General features: G+C 44.7%; 1 protein-coding gene across 1 annotated transcript in view; it reads right to left on the minus strand.

Annotated features, from left to right (window-relative positions):
* Positions 1-16,677, minus strand: part of XIRP2 (xin actin binding repeat containing 2) — a 1,616,993-nt gene extending 1,600,316 nt beyond the window's left edge. Inside the window, exon 1 of the mRNA XM_069616273.1 lies at positions 16,546-16,677. The gene's annotated coding sequence lies outside the window, so the exon portion shown is untranslated. The remainder of the gene's footprint in view (positions 1-16,545) is intronic.
* Between the last annotated feature and the right edge of the window lie 268 nt (positions 16,678-16,945).

Below are 16,945 nucleotides of genomic sequence, written 5' to 3' on the forward strand. Positions count from 1 at the left end.
GAAACATTTCCAAAGACTACAATCATGATTTTCAATTCATCCACAGAGCTCCAGGGAGTGGCAGTCTATCAACCTGCCACCTGCATACTCAAAACTACCTGCCAGACTGTTATGCTATCCTACTGGATAGGCGATAAGGGCCTCCATTGTGAATACTCTCCCATGAGAACTGGCAGTCAGTTTTGTTTTACAATCATGGACCGCTACTGGACAACCTGCTAATAATCCATATAGGCATTTATGCAAAATAAAACACCAAATGAACAACGTCAGACTGTGATCCTATACTGATCCTTGTAAAATGTGTGGATCTCTACTCACTGAATCTGATGTCTTGGAACACTGCTCTTATATGGAATGGACTTGGAAATTCACTTCAGAGCTTCACCCTTTGATTTCTGCCATGAGATTTATCTGGAGAAAAATGTGTCTAAAATCCACGTCCCTGCTGGGAATCCTACTGGCTGATTACTTCCTAGTACCCATCACACCACTGACGCCGATATCTGCTCCAGTAGATCTGCAGAGCGATGGGAGGCCCAGTCCAGTGAGAGTTTGAGTTGAATCCAGTTCATTCCGTTATGTTCCATTTGTGGTTGGTTCAGTTCCACAAGCTCTCTGAGATGCTAGATCACCTCGATGGTCTCCTTGTACGGATAATACTTTTGTCTGACTCACTCTATGGCTAGATTATTTTCCCACACCAACTCTGTGATTGTGGACTTTCCACATGTTTTCTCTTGTAGCTAATTCCAAGATTCAGGGTATATGTTTGGTTGATTCTTTTTATCGTATTTTATATGTTGCTAGTTCATCTCCCCAGTCTTCTTGTACAGATAAATCATGTTCACTTCTCCAGGAGGAGTTGCTGAGCAGGTGCAAGTGGATCAAGCGTATTTAGGCCACGTGAGCTAACTCCACCCACCTGTTAATTATTGCTAATCTGTTTGTGCCTTCATGTTTTGCCACTCTTCTTCCCTACTAAAGCAGACATCCAGCCTCTTTTTCTTTGCAGTTGTGAGCAGCTGCCACTGGATCTAGTTTGTGTGACCTAAGCCCCACCCATCTGTCAATCATTACTAATCTGTTGCTGTTTTCTTGTTTTGTGACCTTTCAGGCATCCCTGTAATCTCTTTTCCTTTGCAGTTGGTGAGCAGGTGAAAATGGATCTAGGTCATGTGGCCTAAGCTTCAACCACATGTTAATCACTGCTAATCTGTTGTTGCGCTCCTGTTTGGCAACTGTTGTTCCCTACTTAAACTGCCCTCCATCCTCGTTTCATTTGTAGTTGGTGTGCAGTGGCACGTGGGACACGCAATTTAAGACCCACCCACAATTTAGCCCTGCCTCTTCCTTCCCTTTATTTACTCTTAGATCAAGAGTCTCTCTCACCTGGTTGTCCGAAGAGAAGGGAAGTCGACGAAAAGGGCAAATCTTGTTTGGACCAGAAGGAACCAAGATCAGAACCTCTCGTCCTCTAACATCTGTTAAGCTCCCTTCAATATGTGTTTTGCTCCTATTTCCCAACAGCCCATCCCTACCATCACCAACCACACCACTCAAGAGCAACATCATGGACACCACATCACAGCAACCTCATCAGCGTCATAATACACCTCATCATCCACCACTAAATGCAAACTGGTGCTCGCTAAAGTCTGCTCCGCAGTCAACCATGCAACAGACAGCACCAACCTCATCACCACACATGACTTGGATGCCATCTTCATTACTGAGACCTGAATGACATCAACCTCCACCCGCATCCTAGATGTCCACATCCCCTATTCAAGGGGTCTGCACATTTTTGCTATCCAGATGTGTTGGACTACAATTACCATGATCCCTTGCCATTGACTGATGGCTAGTGTGTGGGAGCGAGGGGCCAGCAGGCCCCTCACATCCTTTACTTCTCAGTACAAAACTCGGACCAAGTGCCTCCAGTTGTGGGTTCACCCCTTGCCCTTATGCGATGTCAACTTTGGTTAACATTCGCGTAGATGGGACCACTGAGCAGGACACAGGGCATCCATTTTTGTACCCCTTTTCGACTCCATCTTGGTGACTAGGCCTCACTGCGATAGTACAAAACGCTTCTCTTCTCTTCCTCGCAACGGCCAGACACGCAGGGCACATGGCCCCCACCGTCTTTCTCACTCTGACTGGAAAACTCTGCGGCTCCATTCTCACACTGAAGCCGGAGGTTCTTGCAACAAATAATAAATGTAACATATCACTTTTCCTCTGAGGTCACTGTTCTGCATGTGAACCAACATGAGCTAAGCACATAGCTCGTTCATCTCCACAAACATGTCCTTGCCCCCGCACCCTCGGCAGTGGAAACTTACTGCCATTGTGATCCTGTGCCCCTACAAGTTATTCCTTTCATGTGCCAGACCACTGACCATGCCATGATGCCCACCCAACAGATCCCCAACTAACATTAGACCACTGCTGCAGTATATCGTTGTCTACCATTAAAATAATGTCACATACCAGAGATTCTTATGAACACAGACCCTCACTTCAACCGGTGTATTATGGTGGTCAAGACCCTTAACGTAGGGCCCTTATAATCTGATGTTATTGATATTATAGATACATGTGTGAAGTTTATAGAGACATGATGAGTTGTTCAAAGACTTCAAACAATTATTATTTAGTGCATGCATTTTTGAGACTATATTATGTTAGCTTAGCTAGTGACCACCCTGCTTCACCCATTCGGAGCACAGATGCCTGACATCCATCCTCCCGCCAACCAAGCAGCCAATCCGGAGGAAGAGATGCCACCCACACCATGGGCACGATATGGACTGTCCAATCCGGGACCAACGTAGTATCCTATGTTAGTTGCGTCATTTGCCCTATAAAATGTATTGTTACATTAATTTTGGTCAGAGCGCTCTCAGAGGCAACAGAGATCTTTGAATGCCATTTACTTATATAAACCTTGCCTTGAACTCTCGCAGCCTGCTCTCTTTGCTTCATTCCCCGTCCGGGGTGTGTCCGTTTTATTCTTTTGCATGAGAAAGACGGGGAGGGCACAAACACTAGGAATGGGGAGTTGTAGTCCAAAAACATCTGTAGAAAATCTTCCAAACAAGATTGATGGAGGCCTTGCAATCATTCACATAGCATCATGGCCATGCACCCAAATGGATGTCACCAACATTGGCTCTTTCGAAAACCTATCCTGCCACTTTCCACTCTCACCACCTGACAGTCATTTTTCATCCCATTGACAGATGTCCAAATGCAACACCTTCCTCATCGAAAACTTCAGTGGCTTGGTCACCCCAATATTTCTCACGCATGCCAACATCTTCTTCAACTACAACTTCAACATCCCTGGCAACCAAGAAACCAAGTCAATGAACAAGCATTCAGATCATTCAAGAATTTCCCAGTGGAGGCTCTCACAGAATACCTCGCCAAACTCCACTTCACATGGCCTGGTTTACCTCTGATGAACCAGGACTGTAACTCACTCCTTCAAGAACTGAACACTGCACTCACAAGCAAAATCAACATTCCTGCCCCAGTAAAAGAATGCACCCTCAAGCATATACCTACCACACCATGGCATATTCAAGAATTGAACTTCAATAAATGAACCATTAGAAAACATGAAAATAATTGTTGGAAACCCTGCAACACGTCCAACCTTGCCCTTCTCAAGGAACTCTATGCTACACGCATATGACTGATGAACACTGCGATGGCCACCTACTAACAAAACACCATGGCCCAGGTCAACACTGGAAGAAGAGCCCTCTTAAAAGCCATCAAGCTCTGTGTCACCCCTCAACTCTTTATTCGTCAACAAGGTCAGCATGATCCACCAACACATAGAGACCAGCGCCACAACTGACAGCACACTACACCTCTCATCTCACAAAACCACAACTACCTGGACAACTTTCAAAACACTAACTATGGAAGACCGCACTGCCACCCTAGCATCACTCAAGGCACAAAGTATGCAGGCAACATCCCCCCGCCTCAGTAGTCAAGACCCTTCAGACAGAAGCACTCCTCCCATACTTGACAATTAGCAACAGCTCCTAAATCAAGGCCCTTCTCCCTTGACCCTCAGGGCAGGACACATCCTCCATCTCCTCATGAAACCCACACTGTACCCAGATAACTCCAGCAACGACCACACCATCACCCATCTTCCTTTCCTATGTAAAATCTTTGAGAAAGCAGTAGCCATACAACTCATCCAACACACTGAAGCCAATAACCTCCTTCAGTCATACCAATCTGGCTTTAGACCCAGATGCAGCACAGAAACATCTACCATTAAGGTGATTATTGCCTTTAAAATCCTTGATGATGGCCATCCTTGTCTCCTGGTTCTCCTTCACATCTCAGCAGTATTTCACACAGTATACCACCAGACACTCACAGACAATCTACATCGTCACATGGGATCAGCGAGATCATCCTCAACTGGTTCAAATCCTACCTTGCTTATTGCCAACAGTTTGTACAAATGTATTTCTCCAGATCAACAACTCAACCAATAACCTGTTGAGTCCTGCAAGGATAGGAACTATCCTGTCCCCCAAGATGCTCAATGTTTACACGAATTGCTCTGAACCCTCCTCCAACATCCACATCTCCAAAATGCAGGTGACATACAGATCTACCTCAAGATATCTTCCATCGAAGGCATCCACAGGTTCAAGTCCTAACTCACATTGATTCAGTCGTGGGTGTCCAGTGCTTACCTGAAGCTCAATCCCTCCAAGAATGAATTGCTACTGCTGACCAACAACACAGAACACCCTGACATCTAGACCTGGCTCTCTACTATGACCATCGAGAGTTTCATGTCCCAGCTGGCCACATCCATCAGTCCTTTGGGTTCGACATCAACAGACATTTGGCCTTCAAACAGCACATACTAAGGAAGACACATATGGCTTGTTATCAACTTTCTCTCCTACAGACCATCAAGCCGGTCATCTCAGAAAGCAACTTCAGATCCTTGTCCAAGGCCTGGTCCTCTCCCACCTGGAAGGTGGCAATGCTCTATTGGAAGGCCTTCCAGCGATGCGACTACCCTGGCTCCCTTAAGATGTGTCCTACATACTAAATCATGACTTATCATAGGACTCTGCAAATTGGACCAAATCACACTGACACCCATCAAACTACACTAGCTCTCTCTGCAAGCCTGTATCATCTTCAAATCCTGTTGCTGTATCTATAAGGATGTCACCCTGGAGTCCCCAAGCTACCTCACTGAAAAACTCAGCTTCTTCAGAGACCTGCGATCCACCAGAAGTTAGGACATGTGCAGACTTAAACTCTGCTGGTACAGGAAGGAAAGAACCAGAAGACAGGCCTTCTCTGTCTATGCCCCAAGACTCTGCACCTCCTCTATGTCAACACAAGACTCTCCCCATCGCTTCTACAGTTCATGAAAGATTTTTCAAGGAATGGCTGATATATGGGAAAATTGTGTTTTCTTACAAATGATCAAGTAAAGATCACATTTTAAGATTGGGTGCATAGTGCAACAGGAGAAACATGGACAGCCCAGGCTACCTCTTCAAGATCCTCCAGGCCTTCCTACACAAAAGACACCTGAGATTGGCCTGGCACAGCTTGTTTACCGCCTACATATCTAAATTTAGATTTGGTGGTAGAGCAACCAACAGCCAGGGTTCTAGGAGTTATGTAACTCCCCCCTCACACCGAAGACATAAAGAAAATAGCTTTGGGCTCTGCAAAATCCTGTCAACACTACTCTTCTGTATAACCTTTGAGTAATACAAAAATGACTATTCTTCTCCCTCAGTTGCCTATTCTCAACAAGTCAGTCCTTTGCGAGTGACCGATTGTCACCAAATCTATTGTTGGACGAACAGAAGGAGAATTTCCCATTAAGCAATTTCTCCCTGAGATTAGGTCTTTCATTAAGAATCAAAATGCTACTCGTCCTCATGCCAAGCTCAGTTAATAAAACACCACTGAAGACTGGTCATATATTGAAGGGCCCAAACCCCCTCTTTTTATGCCCCACTCCAAAGTACCCTGAAAGAGTGGAAAGATGTACTTAGCAAATAATCCATATATATAATAAATAAAAGGTATGGTACATCTTTTTCTCCTATATGATCAAATGCAGATTATTGGGTAGGAATCCATGGACCTTTTTCCCCTCTGGATCCACTTGCGTGTTCGCCAGGTGGCCCCATTTTGTGTGTGCCACCTTGCGAAAGTCCTGGATTTGTATGTATCTTGTTGAGACTTGTAGCCACATACTTGCGAGAAGAAAATACAAATGCCATCATGCAAAGTGAGACGCCGGGATGGTCTCAAGGTGTTGCGCATAGCATTGTGCAGCTGGAATATCGGATATAGAAACTTAGAGGTACTGCCTTTTCCTCCCTGATAGACAAACTATGGAACTTGTTACCGAAGGAAATAAGAACGACAGGAGACCATCTAACTTTCAGGAAATGACAAAAAACCTGGCTATACAATTCACTGAGACAAACATAGCTGCAAAACTCCACAAACCATACTGTGGGACTGAAGCAAATGGCAGCCAATACAGAACAAAGAACTGACAATAAAACTACTTCACACTCAGAGCCCACCACAAACCAACTAACCACCTCCCACCTCTTTCCCCCACAATCACATGCCTCTCATGTACTACACATTATCAAAGGGCTAATGAAACAAACTACCAAAAACCTACGAACCACACACTCTTTGCTAATCATTCTACAAAACAAAATATTTGCAGCGAACAAACAACTCAGACACTGGACACCTACCTTTCGGACACAACAAGCCCAGTGCACACAACAAAGAACTCCTAAATACCTCACATGCACAGATGCCAGTTTGTCCTGGTTCTGAAAGCATCAACAGAAGAGCACAAACTCTATCCTATCCCTCACTTACCAACCCCACCCACTTCTCTTACAGTGCCACGAGAGCGCCTGGAGACCATGAAAATGGCAACGATGCATGGCATAAATCGGCATAACATAACATTTGGATGCTATACATTTGTGTTCTATGAATGAGCCCAGTCTGATTCTCTATGCATCATCTGGAGAGACTGTGTGGCGCATGTCAGCACATCTTAAAAGGGACTTCCTGCTCTGCATAGCTTTGAACTTGTATGCTTATTGGCAAACTACAACCAAAAAACTGATGGATGGAAAGTTTTGAATACATCTGAACCACTGGCCATGCACTGGGCAACCTTCCAAACCACCTTTTTTTTTGCCTGTCTGCGCCATTGCAAAAGGGATCCAGCCATGTGGAAATCAGTCAGGTACTGTCACCAATGGTAGCATCCCAGACTGAACTGCTCGGCCAAGTCCCCGCTCCATGGAAACACAAGCAACCCCAGATATGTGTCTGCCTTGTTTTGCCGAAACAAGCAATTGACGAATTGATGTTCAGTGCTTTTAAGGGTAATGATATTCCATGTGCCATTTCACAGCAAAAACATTATTCCTCTGTAAGCTATCCCAATAGCAGCACAGTAAACACCTTGGTCCTGATTAATAAAAGTGTTTTACAATGACACAGTCCCATTTGAAAAATGCTTTGTAAATCCGGCATCTAGTGTTTAAGCCATCAGTGTAATTCAGGAGAAACTCTATTATGCAGTACAAGACTTTATGAAGCCAATTATGTTGGGTAGAGCTAGAGAAGCAGCCATTACACTTGATATTGTAGGATTGGAGAGACAACGTTTACAATCCTGTATCACATTGAGGTTGTCTTGATATGATCGAACCTGTGTTGCTCTGTGTCTTCTTGCTTCCAAGGTGAGCACGTTGCCACTGAGCTATCCTCCCGAGACAATATAAAACCATTGGCGCACTTGAGAAGGGTGACAAGTTATGAAAGTATTAAAAGGTCAATATAAGGAGAACAAATACATTTTTAGTGCTCAAATAGTCCGAAAATTCGTATGTCGGGGAATGTGATAACATTGTAAGCAGAGTTAACAGAATAATAAACACGGAAATTACCTAATTAAGTTAAATTAAAAAACAAGAGGAAAAAACAGAGATTGAAAAAAAGGCCTTTAGATTTGTATTCTGAGCAATCTAACAATCAAAACACATTATTATTTAAATAGATTAGGTGAAAGAAATGGCAAAAACAGGGACACTAATCTGTGCAGTAGAGAGCTTAAGCACAGTGATTCTCTGTGTCACCTTGGATGCTTCCGTTCTGCAATGGTTAATTCTCTGATCATTAAAACGCACATAAAAACAACCTACCTCTGGAAGAAGTTTCAGATATGCATCTGTGGCTATCCCTTGTTTCAGAAAATGTGCTTGTACACACAGACACCAACCCAGTCACACCGCGGCCCCACCCACACTTTAAAAAGACACTTCTCTGGATTAAACTAAAAAAGTGTTTACCTTAAATTTGTAAACTGCATTACAAATGAAAATACCTGACCTCTGGCTTTCAGAGAATATTCTCTTTCATTTCAACTATTTTGAGGTACCCAGCCTAATAATTTGATTCAGTAAACATTTGCTTCTCAACAAGGTGGCTTGGTAATTGATTCAGAAATTTTCAATGCCGAAACTGATCAGGACAAAATGTAAATAGAAAAAGCTTGTTGGAAATCTCTGGAAGCGAGGGAGGTGATGGGAGCTTCTGGAATACTCCGGGAGGGAGTTCCGCATTCAAGTCTCACCTATTGAACTTGCAAGAAATGTCCAAGGCAAGCTGAGCAGGCAATTCCCCCAGGATCATAAATCATTTAAAGTAATGTATGCCAAGGTTCAGATGGGTTTTCTGTGGCCCCAGACAGTATACTACAGTGCTTTACAGGTCATCTAAGCTGAACATCACTGAGCACCGTTCAATTCACAGAGTTTGAGGGTGATGTGTGTTTATCGTGATCCTTGACAGAATTAAACTCATTGTGACCTACCTTTGGGGTAGGAAACTACCAGTTTACCATTCAGATCGATGTTACCGCACATTCAAGCCCTGCTAAATAAGGTAATTTAGCTGATCAATCCACGACTCGATGACCAGCAGAAGCACCTACTTCCCTTCGTCCTCAATCCCAATTAGCTCTCAGATCCCACTAATTTGTTTTCCATGCTGTGGAAGTAAGGCTTCAAGAAGGTTTGCTTCGATTACAAATCCACCATGGCCAAGCAAGCTGACATTGCAGTCAATTTTGATCATTGCACTCATCTTTGTACCCAGAACATACGAAAGCCACTACAGATGGTGCCTCTTAATTATGACCTTCAACTGTCTCACTTGCCTTGAGACGTTTATAGTATTTTGTAAGATAATAAATGCTTAATCACAGCTGAATGTCAGTTGCAGAGGGACAGAGGGTGGAAAAAAACAGATTGCTACTACGATTAAACAAATACAGCGAGTAGTTCAGAAAAGGATCATGGGTTTGATGTCAACCCACTGAACAGTCTGTCAACATGGAATCGAGTTGGTCAAGCCTTAAAAAAAGAGAGGACCAAATGCTCTGTAAGAGACAAAACGATGCACGGGAGCGGGGTCAGTCTTAAGGTGGTCACCAGAGTACAGCCTGCCCTGCTGGCATGAAAAAAGCCACAAGGTAGGGCCCACCTTTGACAGAGACATGAGGCACTCGTGTCATCCTATAGGTTTCCATTGCAGAAATACGGTCACACACTATGGTGAAATTCCCCCAATAGCTGCTTCTCTGCCCACACCTCCTGTTGGCATGGTAAGTGTGTTGAAGGCGACTTATAAAACCAGCATGACAAGTTAAGACTCTTCCAATTAATCTGAGGTAAGATCACACCAACTAGAGTAGTCTCATGCATGACTTGCTTGAGATCACCATGCAATGGCATCCAAGTATCTCACAACTTCAAGACAAGACCGCAACATGGCTGCCCCTTTCTCAATCATCAGTTTATAAAAGTTAATTTACAGGAGTTATCAAACAGTCGCCAGTTACAACAGAATTCCACCACTGGACAGAGAATATACATATTGAAACAGTGTTTCAGAAGGTGTGTGAAATACACAAACATGCAACAAAAGCAATAGATTGTGGGCACAGCACAAAGACAAATGAAGACCTAGAAAGGAAGGAATAAAGGTGGAGGCTATCAACCCACATAAAAGGTTCCTGTACCCCAGCAATATACCTGAAATATAAAAAAACGTAAGAGCATTTCCTCAAGTGCTGTCAGACGATGTGTCATGACTGCGGTTAACTGTGACTGCCAGCAGGGAGTTTTCATGGGAATAAATATTCCTGCTGGCAGTTCAAAAAAGGGGAGGCACCACACCGTTTCAAGAATTCTGGCCAATTTGACCATTCGGAGACATATGCAATGGCTTTCAATCCTGTTGGGCACTAGCAGATATACAGAGGACCTGAAAGGGCTAGGGTCGATTTGTCCCGCCCCTCCATCCCCACTATCCTAAGTAGGGTCATACATGATCCCTCATCCCCTCGCGTAACTGAGTAGGGGGTGCAGGTCAGAAGGATTCGCTGGGTTCTCGTTCCTAACTGCTGTCAGAAAGATACAGGTAGACAGTCAGAACTGACGGTGGCTGCTCAGGCCTTTCAAATGCAAAAGATCCCTGTCGGCTGCCCTGCCAATCAGCTGACATCCAAGTATCCGTGGCACCGCACGGGGAGGGGGTGTCTTTCGTGCTGCATACAGTTTCAAATTGACAGGGCAACCAATCCACTTTGATCCACATGATGCGCGTTTTTGTGCGTGGCCAGAAGCTTTTCAATCGCGACAATGTGCAGCGATAGCCTACAGGTGACTCGGTTGTGCTACCCAGAGTATAAACAAAAAAAAAACAGCAATAAACTATACATTTCCTCATTCTAGATTGTGCGGTTTGTGACTAAAGAGAACTCCAGGCGGGGGAGGTTTGTGCAGATTGTGTGCTGATCTGGAACAGAGACATTAGAACATGTGATTATTCACTGCAACGCGAGAGACAGTTTGCATCAGCAATGCTTGGGCAAATATGCGCGAGAAGTCCGACTTTTAAGAAATAAGCAGCTGCATTTCAGAATTGGAGCTCTTGCTTGTTTTTTTCTTTTGTTTCTTGTTTGTTGAATTAATTATGAATACAAATCTTTTTAATGATGATATAGTGTACATGTTTACAGAAAAATGCGTTTTACTAGTGGGGATATGTATGTTCATATGTTTGTAATACAATGTGAAACGCTTTACTATAGCGCACTAAAATAATAATGCAATACATTTAAAAAATAATATGTGACCAGGCTGCAACTTGGAGTGTAACTATGTTTGTAAGACTGGCCTACTTTCTCAATTTTCTCCATTAAATACAATAGTTTTCTGGGTGTTTATAGGACCCTGAAATCACACACAAACACTGAAATGTGGTTTAGGTTAAGGTGGAATGTATCAGTGGCAACTCCCCTGGCCTGCCCCTCCCCCCACCACCCCCACACTACATGCTAGTTTCTCCTCAGAGCTTGAGATCATGCACAACCTGTATATCAACATGATAACAAGTGAAAGCACAATTTTAGCACAGGTTTTCTATCTTAAGTTTAATGGTGGGGTTTAACAGTGTTGAATATATTGTGTTGCTTTTGGATTTAAAGTGAACGCTAACAAGTATTTTTTGTAGGTAATCTCCCCATTTTGCGCCTGCTACCATCAGTAGCCAGTTGTTACGTTACGGCAGTGCCTGGCAAGTGCCGTACCCATGCATACACAAAAGCCAGAACTGTTGGCATTGCCAATCCTCGTTAAATATTGCATCTCTGCAGCCAGGGCTTTAAGTGGACGGGCTGAGCCCTGGCAATCTCCCAAAACCTCAATCGACGCTACCCCTGACAGCCACGTGGAGGGGATTTGAATCCGCACACTGCCGCTGACTAGCCAGTGTCACATTTCACTGTGCTATTCCGTAGGCATTGGGTTTCTTCTGTTTCATTCAATAGACTACATGCCAAGCATTTTATTCAATGAAACAAAAGAAATCCAGTGCTATTTTGTAGGTTTCATTCACTAGACTGCTTGACACACGAAGCCCTAACGGGCTTCGTGTGTCAAGCAGTCTGTTCATTAGGGCTTCGTGTGTCAAGCAGTCTGTTCAATAAAACAAACGTGTGCACCTATTAAAAAACACAGTGTTCTAGTCGAATCCCCGTGCTGGGGATTTGTGTCAGTGGTCATGCTGGGGATTCGAACCCGGCCACTGCAATGGACAAGCTAAGTGTCACATAAAAAGCCATGACAGGCAGTCTAAAAAAGGAAACAAAAGAAATAGAGCACAAATGAAATAGCACAATGCAATGCGACACTCACATTCCTATCCCCAGCGACCCGACAACGTTTCTTTTTTTGCTGTCTGAGAGCTGGGGACACTTTAGGCGATGCCCAGCATTTAGGTCACACGCCCTCGTTGCAGCCTCTCCCCCCCCTCAATTCCTCACGTGCCTAAATCACTGTCAGCATTGCAGAGATGCTATAATTTCACAAAACTAAATAAAAAAGCAAATAGCTACCGGCTAATCTCAATTTTGTCAAAACAGAACTGTCTGTGAAAAGACGCTTATTTTTAGTGACTTAAATGTTATATGAATACGCTTTTATACTGTACCAAATCCAGTGGTGTAACGAGCGTGTGTGGGTGAAAGGGGGGAGGGGCAAGCAGCCAGATGGGACATTTGTCAGTGGGACATCTCTCCCATTAGGCACCTCAATGAGGGTGCCCAATGGGAAAGGTGTCCCGCTGGCAGTACAATGTGTGCTGAGCAATTCCTCCTCAGAACGCTCATTCTCCTGGCAGCAGGGCACCCTGGGCAGCAGGACACCTTACCTCAGAATGGGAGGGGTGCCTGGCTGCCAGGACAATGTCCCAAGGAGCTCAGGGCAGCAGAGTGCAGCTCTCATGTTGCTCTGTGTTAACAGAGCATTACAATGTGAGTCATTAGGCACTGATGGGAGGTAGGGGGGGATAATTAGCAGGGACTGTTGTCCCTTTAGAAATGTGAATGGAAGGGAGTGATCAGAAGTGAGAAAGGTGCATTTTGTTGCATGCTTTCTGAAATAATGTCTATGGCTTGAAAAATTCAAGGAGGAGGTTTTGTTAGGCTCACATTAATCTTCATGGTGCTATTGTGACTTTGCATGCAGGATGGGGAGAAAAAAACTAAAACAGAAAAACAGAGTGGAAACCACCCCTTAATGCCCAGTGCTCACTGTTGCTTCCTATTAGGAAGCTAAATTCATTCCTTTAAGTTTGTTATTAATTGGTTTGTTTGATTGATAATCGGTTCAAAAAAGCTATTGTAGCCACTTCTTTTTTCTTTTCTCAAATCTTTACTGTTATGGTTTGTGTTTAAATCACACAATTATTTGGCGAATTCACAATTCCTCTACAAATCAACACAGCTTTTGCCAATGCATTTCGGTGCCTAGCACCATCTTCAGGGCTATATTTGAACACAATTCATATCACAAATACACATAAATATAATATAAATGTACATACCCATAGGTAGGTTAATCCCATCATGCAATTAGGTAAAAAAGAAAAATTACAATGTATTCATTAGTGACCCTAGCAACATAAGAAATGCTTCATTTCAGTGCGTGTATTGTGATCGTAATTGTGCATCTTTACCTTAGCCGTTCCTCCACAATCATAAACGCCTCGTGTATATGTACACGTAAGTAGAGTATCCCTGTCAGGAGAGAGGGATAATAAGCCTCACACAACTACCTTGTAACCTTATTCAATTCAATTACCCTGTCATGGCAGCGTGTCTTACCTTCCCTCTGCTTTTTTACGATCTGCTCGCAAATTGGGTCGCGTACGCGCATACCCGCGCAAGGCTTGTGTTACAATATAGCCCTAGAGATGGTGCTAGGCACCGAAATGCATTGGCAAAAGCTGTGCTGATTTGTAGAGAAATTGTGAATTCGCCAAATAATTGTGTGAGGGTGAGCACTGGGCATTACGGGGTGGTTTCCACTCTGTTTTTCTAACTGTTGTACCTACTACAAAGCCTGAGTGTCGTTGGGCTTTTTTTCAACCCGGTCAGCTCCTTGGAAAAGCATGCATTTATCTTAAACAACAAAAGAAACTATTTTTTACTCACAACCAATAAAACATACGGTGGTGCCCAACATTTTTCAATTTTTTTGAGAAAAAAACTAAAGACATACTCAAAATATTTCTATTACAATGTATATACCGTACAATTAGTTTACTATGAAAGTCTAGTTTGTTATGTAATGTGGTTTGCTTCCAAGGAGTTGCTATAACCTATTATTTAAGCACATGAAATTCAAAGCAAAACCTTAATAAAAATCTATATCAAGTAAACCTGAGAAGATGTGCTCAGTTGCTTAAATTGTCTGCATCCCTGTTTCACCATTTAACCAAAGTGTGTGATCCTGGGCAAATCATTTAATCGCACTGTGTCTTATCTGCAGCTCTGTATGTGATTCTGATTCACTTCATAGCTCATGTTAATATATCATGCTATTATTTTTTTAAAAGCCTCATGACTATAGAGTTGCTCCATATATAATACTAGTGCAATTTAGGTATTTGGCACTACAAAGTTATTTGCCACTTTGCTAACTTATCCTGAAGTCACTTCCATGGCGCCTCCAAGTATCAACGACTGATGATGCTCCTTGTAATCTCCTTTTCTGAGAAGTCCCTTCTGTGGTGCAATTCATATGCAAATTAGGAGGTTTGCATGTATGCTGCTGCAAGGCGCCTGGACAGGGCGCTAATAGATGAGTTTCCAGCATCTGGAATGATCCTGCGGTTTTATTTTTTTGTTATGTTTTAAAATGCCATATTCCACTAATGTTACCAAAAAAGTAGATTGGAGCAGGGTTGGGGCTTTTGGGGGCACAAATGAACCATATGGAATGGGGGGGAGGTAGCAGGACCTGTTTCGTGGCTCGCCCTTCTTACCCCCCACCACTATTGCTATGCTGGAGTAGTATCAGAGTGCCCAGGCTTGTCCTGCAGTGGCCAGGGGTATCCAGACCGTAGTCTGCTGCAAGAAGTGGCCAGGGGCTTCCAGACTGTGGTCTACTGCAAGAAGTGGGCTGGGGTTTCCAGCCCCTAGTCTGCTGCAAGAAGGGGCCATGGGTTTCCAGACTGTAGTCTACTGCAAGAAGTGGGCTGGGGTTTCCAGACCGTAGTCTGCTGCAAGAAGTGGCCAGGGGTTTCCAGACCATAGTCTACTGCAAGAAGTGGCCAGGGGTTTCCTGACCGCAGTCTGCTGCAAGAAGTGGCCAGGGCTTTGCAGACCGTAGTCTGCTGCAAGAAGTGGGCTGGGGTTTCCAGACCGTAGTCTGCTGCAAGAAGTGGCCAGGGGTTTCCAGACCATAGTCTACTGCAAGAAGTGGCCAGGGGTTTCCTGACCGCAGTCTGCTGCAAGAAGTGGCCAGGGCTTTGCAGACCGTAGTCTGCTGCAAGAAGTGGGCTGGGGTTTCCAGACTGTAGTCTGCTGCAAGAAGTGGCCAGGGGTTTCCAGACCATAGTCTACTGCAAGAAGTGGCCAGGGGTTTCCAGACCGCAGTCTGCTGAAAAAAGTGCCCAGGGGTATTCAGACCGTAGTCTGCTGCAAGAAGTGGCCAGGGGTTTCCAGACCGTAGTCTACTGCAAGAAGTGGCCAGGGGTTTCCAGACCGCAGTTTGCTGCAAGAAGTGGCCAGGGCTTTGCAGACCGTAGTCTGCTACAAGAAGTGGGCTGGGGTTTCCAGATCGTAGTCTGCTGCAAGAAGTGGCCAGGGGTTTCCAGACCGTAGTCTACTGCAAGAAGTGGCCAGGGGTTTCCAGACTGTAGTCTGCTGCAAGAAGTGGGCTGGGGTTTCCAGAACGTAGTCTGCTGCAAGAAGTGGGTTGGGGTTTCCAGACTGTAGTCTGCTGCAAGAAGTGGGCTGGGGTTTTCAGACTGTAGTCTACTGCAAGAAGTGGCCAGGGGTTTCCAGACCGTAGTCTGCTGAAAGAAGTGGGCTGGGGTGTCCAGACCGTAGTCTGCTGCAAGAAGTGGCCAGGGGTTTCCAGACCGTAGTCTGCTGCAAGAAGTGGCCAGGGGTTTCCAGACCGTAGTCTGCTGCAAGAAGTGGGCTGGGGTTTCCAGACCATAGTCTGCTGCAAGAAGTGGGCTGGGGTTTCCAGAATGCAGTCTGCTGAAAGGAGTGGGCAGGGGCTTCCAGACCGTAGTCTGCTGCAAGAAGTGGCCAGGGGTTTCCAGACCGTAGTCTGCTGCAAGAAAGACGAGGAGAGGAAAATAAGAGAACACATGTACGCAGTGCATTGAGGAACGTTCGGCCCCACTCGCATTTGCAGCAGCACGTTCATAGCTAACCTGAGCACATGGATTATTCACCCCCTTAAACATAAAGCGCAGCATCGCAACACGCACTCATTTGTTATCCCTTTTTATCTTTCTGTTCTATTTACGAAACACCATCAACGCTCGCTACGGCCAGTACAATCTGAGAATAAGCGAGACCACATACTGGAAACTCGATTGTCCTACCTGTGCATAGTTGTGTGCCCCTGTTTCTTCGCGTGCCTCTCCTACAGCATTTGAAATAGGTCACGGCTGTATGTGCATGTGAACACGGGGTGTAATCTAGTTGGAACTGACCGCGGACGCAGAGCGCGCTGGTCTCGCATCCGCTGGCAGTGCAGTGACACAGAATCCCCCATGTCCGCCTCCTGGAGATGCATTATTTAGAGCGTCATGGGAGAAAGAGGTAAACGCTCTGCTATACAGTACCCGGGATTGGACTATCTGCTTACCTCGCGCCGCGGTACTCGGCAGCAGGGGGCAGCTTCCGTTTCAAAGGGACTTGTTGAAAGGCGCAGAGTACGTTCAGGTGCACACGAAGAGGAATTTAACTTTAGACCACCAAACATTGCACCTTGGAAGTGAA

This window comes from Ambystoma mexicanum, chromosome 9 (assembly GCF_040938575.1).
Source record: "Ambystoma mexicanum isolate Mex_15411 chromosome 9, UKY_AmexF1_1, whole genome shotgun sequence".
NCBI lineage: Eukaryota > Metazoa > Chordata > Amphibia > Caudata > Ambystomatidae > Ambystoma > Ambystoma mexicanum.